The sequence below is a fragment of the Rutidosis leptorrhynchoides genome, chromosome 6 (genome assembly GCF_046630445.1).
Source record: "Rutidosis leptorrhynchoides isolate AG116_Rl617_1_P2 chromosome 6, CSIRO_AGI_Rlap_v1, whole genome shotgun sequence".
Lineage (NCBI taxonomy): Eukaryota > Viridiplantae > Streptophyta > Magnoliopsida > Asterales > Asteraceae > Rutidosis > Rutidosis leptorrhynchoides.
In genome coordinates, this window is record NC_092338.1 from 308,581,180 (window position 1) to 308,591,626 (window position 10,447).

Sequence of the window (10,447 nt, forward strand, 5' to 3'; positions counted from 1 at the left end):
GAAACAGTTTATAGTGGCAGTAGGAAAACGATTTAGGTGGTGTTTCACTAGCAAGTTTAAGAGAGAGAGATAAAGAGAGTGGTTGGTGATGGTGGTCGTGAGATGGTCTCCGGAGATGGTAGAAGCTGTGGTGGCAGCCGTATAGTTGACATGAGTAAAAAGGAAATGGGTGGTTTACAATTTAAATTTGGAGAGAGGGAAGAGATGACGATATAGTTGTAGAGGTGGCGAGTGACGGTGGTTTATGATTGTTTAGGTTGTTAACATAAAGAAGAGGGAGAGAGGGAAAAGATGACGGTTATGGTGTTTGATTATTCTAGGTGGCCATGGTGGCTTCCGGTGGTAGTGGCGATGAAGTAGAGAAGAAGAGTGAAGATAATGGATATATATCCTTCTCTATATGTTGTAGGTAGTATACATATATTACACTGCAAAGTTTTATTATTAATATATAATATTACTTATTACTTATTTAATTGAAAGTGGGATTGGGATTGAAACAATCAACCACAGTATCATTCATTCTTTCAACATTTAAACAGTTACCAGCCAATTACTTGTCATTTACCTACCGACAGTTTCTCACGGAATGCTATATCGTAGTCCATTGCTAAACAGTTGTCGTATAAAAGTGTTCCTAAAAATCCCAAACTTTTAGATTAAATATATTTAATTATTTCACTCATTAACTGGTTGAAATCTGATCAAAAAGGTTCAATAATTATTTATTTTCTGTTCCAATTTATATGTACGGAGTGCTAATATTTAATCTTAAAAGGGTTAAAATAATTTTGACAAATCTAAAATCTTCGTAATCAATTTACAGTCCAACTTTTATTTTCATCCTTCATGGACATGTACAATATCTATATTAAAATTAACAAAACATCAACCGAGTGTTACTGACGTTTACTAATTAAGCTCGAAATCATTCATTTTCCATTTACTCTCTCTCTAAATATAATCAGTTTTAAATAACAAGTTTTATCACATAAATATATATTATATATTTTTAAACAAATAGATTTAATATTATTTTATATATTTAAAATAGTATTTATATACATATTTATATACATACATACATACATACATACATATATATATATATATATATATATATATATATATATATATATATATATATATATATATATATATACATTTGTAATAATAGTTTTCATTGTATCGCATATTATTTTACATATTTATTTCCAACAATTAACTCATATATTATTTCAATTAATATTTCAAATTATATATATATATATATATATATATATATATATATATATATATATATATATATATATATATATATATATATATATATATATATATATATATACATACATGTATCTATTTACAATTAGTTGTTCGTGAATCATCGAGAACAGTCGAAGGTCAATTGAATATATGAAAACAGTTCAAAATTTTGAGACTCAACCTAATAGACTTTGCTTATCGTGTCAGAAACATATAAAGATTAAGTTTAAATTTGGTCAGAAATTCTCGGGTCGTCACAAAACACGTTTTTGAATGAATTGAAGTTCCAAGTAGTGTAATGGCTGATCATCATGACTTGTGGACTATTCTTGGTGTGTTCTTGAGTGCATCAATGTGTCAGGTGGTTTGATTAGGCGGAGATATATATAAGGCTCTCCGAAAACTGACACCCGGGGCTCAAGATACGACCCGATGAACTTTTGATTTGAAACTTATGGTTAATAATTAAACTTATGACATAAATAATGATTTTCATTATTATTAAATTACTTATGATATAAAAAGTAATTATTATAATTTAAGACTTATGATATATATATTTATTATATCATTTAATTATTACTTATGATTTAATTAACATTTTAATTAAACTTATGATTAATAATACTTTATTATTAATGGAATATACTTATGATAAGTATTAAACTTATATTATGATATTATTATAATAAGACTTATAATAAGGATTAATTAATTATTTAATTATTATAAGGCTTAGTTATTATTTAATTATAATTTAATTATTAAATACTTATGATTTAATGATTATAATTAGAAACTTATGATATGATTAATATTTCATTATTAATTAATAATTATGATATGATTTAAAATTTATTATTAATTAATAATACTTATATTATGACTAATATTTAATTAATTAATTAAATACTTATGTTATATTAATTATATCATTTAAACTTATATTAACTTTAATAATTCATTTTAATTTAATTAAACTTATGTTATAACATAATTATACATATTTAACTTTAATAAACATTATAACTTACACTTTTAAAATTAACGTTGACTATGTTTGACCAAGGTTGACTTTTGATTTGACTTTCGATTGACTTTGACTTTCAGTTGACTTTTGTTGACTTTCTAATTAAGGAAACTTTCCTAACTTATAAACTTTCCAAAAATAGCAACTTTCTAAATTTGGAAACTTTTCAAAAATAGAAACTTTCCAAAAATAGAAACTTTTCAAAAATAGAAACTTTCCAAAAATGGAAACCTGCTAAAAATAGAAACTTTCTAAAAATAAAAAGTGTGTGTCCGTACATTGTTCCGATCAAACCGATGCATGCTGAGTATTGTTCTATGTCTACTTGCAACATGTACAATAGCTATCAAACTAAGACTTGACCTAAGTTAGTTATTTATATCGACCTGCTTTATTTATAGGTCGGCGTTGTGATCATTCCTGATCACTGTACTCATTTGTTGTTCGCTTATTTGTGTTGGTTACTTAGTTACTATTAAGGTGAGTTACAGTCCCGTTTTTACATACTTTTCAAAGTATATTTTTGAGATGTGATTACATGCATTTTATTTCACGTTTAGACACAAGTGACAATTAAATTTAAATTATTCATTGTGAGTTGGACAAAAATATTCCCTAGTCTGGTAACTGTAATCACTGGTTTCTACTGGTGAACGTGAATCCTACGGATAGATCTATCGGGTTTGACAACCCCATTTCGAGCTAGTCGCGCTAGCAATTTATAATCGGAATATTTAGTACTTCGTATTTTGTTGTAGATACACTATCCGGTGTATATCATTTATTATGTTTGGCAAGGGTAAATAAAGGGTTAAGTGGTTACCAGGTGGCTCATTGATAATGGAATAATGTTTAATGATTTCTAACATTTTTAAATCTTGTGGTCTAAAGTTTATTTAATTATTTAAACCTATAATTCACTCAACCTTTTTGTTGATTGTTTACTCGCATGTTTTCACAGGTACTTGAGTTATGTGATGCTTCCGCTGTGTTTAGAAGAGTCTGCATGCATTTGGGCAGATTTTATGAAACAATTATGAAACTTAAGCTTGCATTCTGTTTTTGGATAATTTAAATTTGGGGGTTTGTTGGCAATGTTTTGTGTCAACTTTGGTTAATTAATATGTTAGGTTATATTAAACTACATATTTTGGTATGCTTTCCTTTTTGGGAAATTTTTGAAATAAAAGAATGCAATGTCGTTTGTTAAATTCATTTAAGTTCGATCAAGCTGTGGGACCAAGTGACGGAGCCGTTAAGTGTTTTGATGGGGCCATCATAGTTGATATCAGAGCTCTGGTTGTAGGAAACTAGGAGGTCTTAATGTGGTCAACCCGTGGTTCTTAGGGTGCATTAGAGTCTAGTCTACAGCCCGACCCTTTTGCTATAGCATTATTATGCATTTCATTTCGTATGTGATATATCATAAGCATTTATTCCTATTTGGTATATGGTTTGTGGTTTTACTATTTGCAGATGTCAACTTCGAGCAACAACTCCATTCCTGCTCCTGCTCCTTCAGCTGCTACCAGACGCCGTGCTGATCAACCTTTTATCGATGATCCTGTTGACTATTACTTTTCCACTCTCACTCACATGAATAGAGCTTACACCGACAAGACGCATATTAATGCTCTTAGTGATTGTATACGTACCTTGCCGCATAACGAGGTGATGGAAGAGATTCGAGCTTGTATGGATTCGTTCGTTAGTTTCAAGCATAATGTTGGGATCGAGAATCGTAAGCATAACCGTGAGGTAGATGCTAAGTTCGAGGCTCTCGAGAGCATAGTTCATGGTTTGAAGGCAGAGTTGGAAGAAGTGAAAGGAAAGTTGCGGAAGTATGAGACTCCTGCCGAGACTCATGCCGGCCCAGCTTATCACACCCGCTCTAAGCAAATGTGATATGATTATTCATGATTGATTATTTATTTCATAAGACTTAATGTCCTTTCATATATACATTTTTGGGATATGTACGGCGTTTTGCCGAGGATTTTATTAAGGTTTTGTTATGGGATGTTTTTCATTATGTATGGATGGTTATTTTTATGACATCTATTATCATTATCACATTTTATTTCTGATGTTGTGACTCTTAGCATGTTATATTATGCGTAATGTAGATCATGTATGTTAGGTGCTATGTATGTTGTATGATGTTATCATAAAATATGTATGCATGTGGTGGCTATTTCTATAACTATCATAAATGTCATGTTATTACTCATAGTGTTTACTAACTATTATTTTAATGGTTAATCTTTTCGTGTTCAATCTATTCCTTTATAACACTAGTATTATTTTTAGTACTAACGGTTGTGTTATTCTGTTTTGAAGATCATGCCTCCTAGAGAGTCCAACGAAGCCCGTATGCAACGACTTATCATCGAAGGAATAGCAGCTGCTATGGCAGCAAATGCTAAAGCTAATGCGAATAATAATAACCAGGTGGGATGCTCCCACAAAACATTCATGGCAAGTCGTCCACAGGAATTCAGTGGTACTGAAGGACCTATAGGACTTACCCGCTGGTTCGAGAAAATTGAGTCTATTTTCAGGGTTAGTCGAGTCTGAGAGGAGGACAAGGTTAGTTTTGCTAGCTGCACTCATAAGGATAGTGCATTGACTTGGTGGAACAACTTGGTTAATAGTTTGGGAAATGATGTGGCTTATGGTTTAACTTGGAATAATTTCAAAGAAAGAATGATCACCCGTTATCGTCCTAGGGGTGAGCTTAAGAAGTTAGAGGTTGAACTTAAGAACTTGAAAATGAAGGGCACCGAATTAGATGCCTACGAGCAAAGGTTCTTCGAGTTGACTTTGTTGTGTCCTAATGTTTATGCTGATGAGAATCTTAAGATTGAAGCTTACATTGATGGGTTATCTGAGAAAATTGAGCATGGGGTCGAGTCTAGTGAGCCCCAGACTATCGTGGCTGCTATGTCTATGGCTCATAAGCTTAATAATAAGATATTAAGGAGGAGTAAGGCCGCTGTGATCGATGCCAGTGAGGAGGTTGTTAAGAAGACTGATAATGGGAAAAGGAAGTGGGATAATAACCGCAACCAGAACCAAGGTCAGCAAAAGAAACAAGATAATTCTGGTGCTAATAACCGTAATTAGCGTGTATGTCCTCGTTGTTATAAGGCTCATGAGGGTTATTGTACGGTTACTTATAAGAGGTGTTCCAAATAGGGACACATTGCTAAGGATTATACGGTGCTTCTGCCGGGTTCTGCTACTCCTGCTATAGGTGGTAATAATAGTAATAATGCTGGTAATAGAGGTGGGAATGGTAATGCTAATGGGAAGCCGAATAATGGTGGTAATCAGAGAGTTTGTTACAAGTGTGGGAAGCCGGGGCATTTCCGTGATGCCTGTACTAACAAGAAGACTACCGAGAATGCACGTGGAAAAGCATTCAACATTAACGCCAGGGATGCTGAAGAAGATCCTAAACTTGTTACGGGTATGTTCTCGGTCAACAATTTATCAGTTTATGTACTATTTGATTCAGGGGCTAATTTGAGTTTTGTGTCGAGTAAATTAAGTCTAAAAATCAAAACACCGTTAACTCCTCTAGACAATACTTATGTTGTTGAAATAGCTAATGGTAAAGTTCTTACTACTAAGACTGTGCATCGTAAATGTAACATTAACTTGGCTGGTAGAGGTTTTGAGGTAGATTTGATACCAATTGAACTTGGTAGTTTTGACATTGTTATTGGGATGGATTGGTTATCTGCGAATCGTGTTGAGATTGTGTGTTATGATAAAGCTATTCGTATTACTAATGTGGTTGGAGAGCCGCTGAGGGTTTTTGGAGAAAAGAAATGCAGACAGTTAAATCTTATTAGCTGTTTGAAAGTTCATAAACATCTTCGCAAAGGTTGTCATGCTATTCTAGCCCATGTTGTTGATTACGATAAAGAAACGAAGCGCATTGGTGATGTTCATATTGTTAGAGATTTTCCCGAGGTATTTCTCGAAGATTTACCTGGCCTTCCGCCGCAACGTGCGGTAGAATTTCAAATTGATCTTGTTCCCGGTGCTGCTCCTGTGGCACGTGCTCCTTACCGACTTGCGCCTTCCGAACTTCAAGAATTGTCAAGTCAACTCCATGAGTTATTAGACAAAGGTTTCATTCATCCTAGTTCGTCCCTTTGGGGAGCTCCTGTTCTATTTGTAAAGAAGAAGGATGGTTCTTTCCGTTTGTGCATGGATTATCGTGAATTGAACAAGCTTATTATTAAAAATCGATACCCTCTTCCGAGAATTGATGATCTGTTCGATCAACTTCAGGGTTCATCTGTTTATTCTAAAATCGATCTTCGTTCCGGCTATCATCAGTTGCGTGTTAAAGAATCTGATGTTTCGAAAACTGCTTTTCGCACCTGTTACAGTCACTTTGAGTTTCTTGTTATGCCGTTCGGATTGACAAATGCACCTGCTGTGTTCATGGACCTCATGAACCGTGTGTGTAGACCCTATCTGGACAAGTTCATTATTGTTTTCATCGACGACATCCTTATTTATTCGAAGAGTGATGAAGATCACGAAGAACATTTGAAGTTAGTGCTCGATCTGTTAAGAAAAGAAGAGTTGTACATTAAGTTCTCTAAGTGTGCATTCTAGTTACGAGAAGTTCAATTCCTTGGACATATTGTTAGTAAATAGGGAATACAAGTTGATCCTGCTAAGATTGAGGCGATTGAAAAGTGGGAAACTCCGAAAACTCCTACCCAGATTCGTCAGTTCCTAGGATTAGCAGGTTACTATAGAAGGTTAATTCAAGATTTCTCTCGTATAGCGAAACCTCTGACTGCTTTAACGCATAAGGGGAAGAAGTATGAGTGGAAGGATGAACAAGAGGCTGCTTTTCAGATTTTAAAGAAGAAGTTGACTACCGCTCCGATATTGTCACTACCTAAGGGTAATGATGATTTTGTTGTTTATTGTGATGCTTCACGTCAAGGCTTTAGTTATGTTTTGATGCAACGAAAGAAAGTTATTGCGTACGCGTCACGTCAGTTGATTCACGAGCAGAATTATACAACTCGTGATTTAGAGTTGGGGGCCGTTGTTTTTGCGCTTAAGATTTGGAGACATTATTTGTATGGGGTCAAGAGTACTGTGTACACAGATCACAAAAGTCTTCAACATATCCTCGATCAGAAACAGTTGAACATGAGACAACGAAGATGGATTGAGACGTTGAATGATCATGATTGTGAACTTTTATATCATCCGGGTAAGGCCAATGTTGTGGCAGATGCGTTGAGTCGTAAAGAAAGGGCTGAACCTCGCAGGTTTAGGGCCTTGAACATGACAATTAGAACAAATCTCGCAAGGCAGATTCTTGAGGCACAACAAGAAGCCTTAAAGGAAGAGAATTTTGTGAATGAGAACGTAAGAGGTATGGCTAAGAAGTTTGAGGTGCGAGCAGATGATACTAGATACTTTGCGGGACGTCTTTGGGTTCCGAAGTTTGGTGAACTGCGACAACTTGTTTTAGATGAGGCTCATAAGTCTAGGTACTCTATTCATCCTGGTTCAGGGAAGATATATTATGACCTTAAGGAGCTGTATTGGTGGCCTAATTTGAAAGGTGATGTGGCTACGTATGTGGCTAAGTGTTTGACCTGTGCTAAGGTTAAAGCTGAACATCAAAAACCGTCTAGACTTTTGGTGCAACCTGAGATTTCCGAGTGGAAGTAGGAAGTAATTACGATGGATTTTATTACTAAGTTACCGAGAGTGGCGGGTGGCTATGACACCATTTGGGTGATTTTAGATCGACTCACTAAGTTGGCTCACTTTTTGCCGATTAAAGAAACAGATTCGATGGAGAAACTCACTCGTTTGTATTTGAAGGAAATTGTTTCTAGACATGGTGTCCCTATATCTATTATTTCAGACCGAGACAGTCGATTTGTATCGAGGATTTGGCAATCCTTACAGGAAGCCTTGGGAACTAAGTTAGATATGAGCATCGCTTATCATCCTCAAACAGATGGTCAGAGTGAAAGGACCATTCAGACGTTAGAAGATATGTTACGAGCGTGTGTTATTGATTTTGGAAATGGGTGGGATAAATATTTGCCGCTAGCTGAGTTTCCTTATTACAATAGTTATCATGCAAGTATTAAAGCCGCACCGTTTGAAGCTCTGTATGGTAGGAAGTGTAGGTCTCCTGTCTGCTGGAATGAGGTTGGGGATGCTCAACTCACAGGTCCAGAAATTATTCATGAGACTACCGAGAAGATCGTACAGATTAAGGAAAGATTGAGAACCGCCAGAAGTCGGCAAAAGAGTTATGCCGATAGGGGAAGGAAAGATGTAGAATTTCAAGTTGGTGACTGTGTTATGTTAAAGGTTTCACCTTGGAAAGGTGTGATACATTTTGGTAAAAGAGGAAAGTTGAGTCCTCGTTTTGTTGGACCGTTTGAGATCATTGAGAGAGTTGGACCGGCGACTTATCGTTTGAAGTTGCCGCAGGAACTCAGTGCTGTTCACGATGTCTTTCATGTATCGAATCAGAAGAGGTGTTTGGCTAAAGCCGATAAGACTATTCCGCTAGAGGAACTTCATGTTGATAAGCAACTACATTTTATTGAGGAACCTGTTGAAATTATGGACCGAGAAGTTAAGACTCTTAAGCAGAGCCGAATTACTATTGTTCGGGTTAGATGAAACGCCAGACGCGGTCCCGAGTTCACTTGGGAGCATGAAGATGAGATGAAGCAGAAGTACCCGCATTTGTTCCCAGATGCTGAGTCAACCCCTGCACCTGCTTAAATTTCGGGACGAAATTTACGTAACGGGAAGGTACTGTCACAACCCTACTTTTTCCGTTATCTTTTACCGTTAATTATTTAACGACCGTTAACTGTTATTCATGCCACGTCATCCCTATGACCTATATTATTATTTTTGTAATAATATATATATCAATTATTATGTTTTAAATGAATATTTGTATTCATATTTTGAGTTATACGTTTCTACGTGTCGCGGATTTCTATCCGGCGAATCTTTTCGGGTTTTAAACCAACGGTCGAGTTTTTGGGATTTTTAAACCCTAAATATTTTAAATACGATATTTTAAGATCATATAATTATATATAGTATTTATATTTATTTTCCGCCGCGTAGTCGTTATCTCTCCGAATTTTTAATCGCGTAAGCGTGTTTTCGCGTTTCGGGTTTCGTTCGGGCTTTCGGGCCATAAGTAATTTAAATTTTAGCAAAATGGGCCAAGTGGGACCCACCCCACTCAACCCATCGTCCGAACCAAGAGGGGGAGGGGATACCCCTTTGTTTTCCATTTTTCTCATTCATTTTCATTTAATCATTTTTACACACTTAAACCTAAAATCTATTTTGGTGCTCTCTCCTCTTTCTCCTCTCCTTGCCATCACCCCACACCCACACAAACATCATCATCATCAATCAAAAATCTAGCTTGGATCATCTTTTAATTAACATTAACGCGTTCTACTAATCATCCTCTACGCGATTATACTACTTGTTTCTCGATTAGGGTATAAACCCTAACCCTAGAATTTTTAATTTTTCAATACTTTTCTGTTTTTAATGCTTATTTTGATAGTATGATGATTACTCGTTATTGTAATGATGATTGTATGCGTAGAATTGCTCAAATACATATATTTTCGGTTTGATTTGATTGAGACAGCATCTTTTCGTTTATTTCTGGTTATATGACTGATATAAAAGTGAAAATAAAGTATTTAGATGAGTTCCTCTCATCAAGACATTAATTTTAGACTCCGGATTCATGTCGTTTCGATTCCCGAAGCCCTAGATATGATCAAAATGGTATTTTGTTAAGATTGAAATGTAATATTGATATGAACCAGGTTTGGTCCGACCTTGTGACCATCTTTGGTGTCTTTAGGGTGTGTTAGTGTGTTAGGATTGATGATGGGATGAACTTTCATATCTAAATCCGAGCCAGGAATCACCAGTTATGGCTAAAACACGTTTTTGAATGAATTGAAGTTCCAAGTGGTGTAATGGCTGATCATCACGACTTGTGGACTGTTCTTGGTGTGTTCTTGAGTGCATCAATGTGTCGGGTGTTTTTATTAGGTGGAGATATATATAAGGCTGCCCGAACACCGA